Consider the following 864-nt stretch of genomic DNA (forward strand, 5'->3'; position numbering starts at 1 on the left):
AGGGGGCGGAAGAGTGCTAATCAAATCAGGCTGGAGAGAAGAAGGTGGAGGAGACTGGGTCGGAGAGGAAGGAAGCCGAGGCAGGGGAAGGGGGAAATGAAGAGGGGAAAGAGGAGGAGGAGGAGGGGCATCAGAACTGAAATCCAAGGTGAGAGGGGAGCTGGGGGCAGGGAGACGGGATTGGGGTGGGGGAGGGACGGAAGCAAGGCCCTTGATGTCATGGATGGGGCGTGTCTGATATAAATCAGACAACGTTGGGGTGCGGTTCCCTGCGGTAGAATTCCGGGGCTGTGGAAGTAGCAGAGCTGTTCCTTACACTGTATTAGGAAGACTTGTGTGGAGGGTGAGGATGCTTGGGACAGGAGTGGGTGTGAGAGCTTTGGGGTGTAGTTAGGCGAGTGAGCGTGTGTGTATGGTGGAAGGCGGGTGAGGCTGGTGTGGGGCAGAGGCGGAGTGAGTCATACTTACCTGGCAAGTGGTTTTCCCAGAGTGAGACTTGTTCGTTGCACCGCAGAGGCGCTGCCCTATGATTTCCCCAAATGTGGGAAACTTGACTGCATGATTTGTGATAATAGGGGACTGCGTTCGCACTCTCCCCTGGAGATGGATGTCTAACGGTTTCTATTTGCCTTCTTTTTTTTTTCTCTCACTTTGGAGGACCACATCCTTGACCATGGCGACACCAATACAGGGAGGTGGGTGCCGCCGCCTTCCTTGAGAAGCTGGCTTCTGCTGTTTCTCATCAGAAATGCACGGGAGAGTTTCTGTCGGCAGGTCATAAAGAACATCTTGGGTGTCGGGTTTTTCCTGGTGTCTCTCATAGAGCAGTGCAATGAGTGCCCACCAGAGCCCTTCAGTATCTCT

General features: G+C 54.3%; 1 pseudogene; it reads left to right on the top strand.

Annotated features, from left to right (window-relative positions):
* Positions 1–460: 460 nt before the first annotated feature.
* On the top strand, positions 461–600 carry LOC115941214 (U1 spliceosomal RNA; annotated as a pseudogene).
* Positions 601–864: the final 264 nt, after the last annotated feature.

Source organism: Leptonychotes weddellii, chromosome 4, assembly GCF_054177405.1.
Source record: "Leptonychotes weddellii isolate Sample4059 chromosome 4, ASM5417740v2, whole genome shotgun sequence".
NCBI classification, from domain to species: Eukaryota; Metazoa; Chordata; class Mammalia; order Carnivora; family Phocidae; genus Leptonychotes; species Leptonychotes weddellii.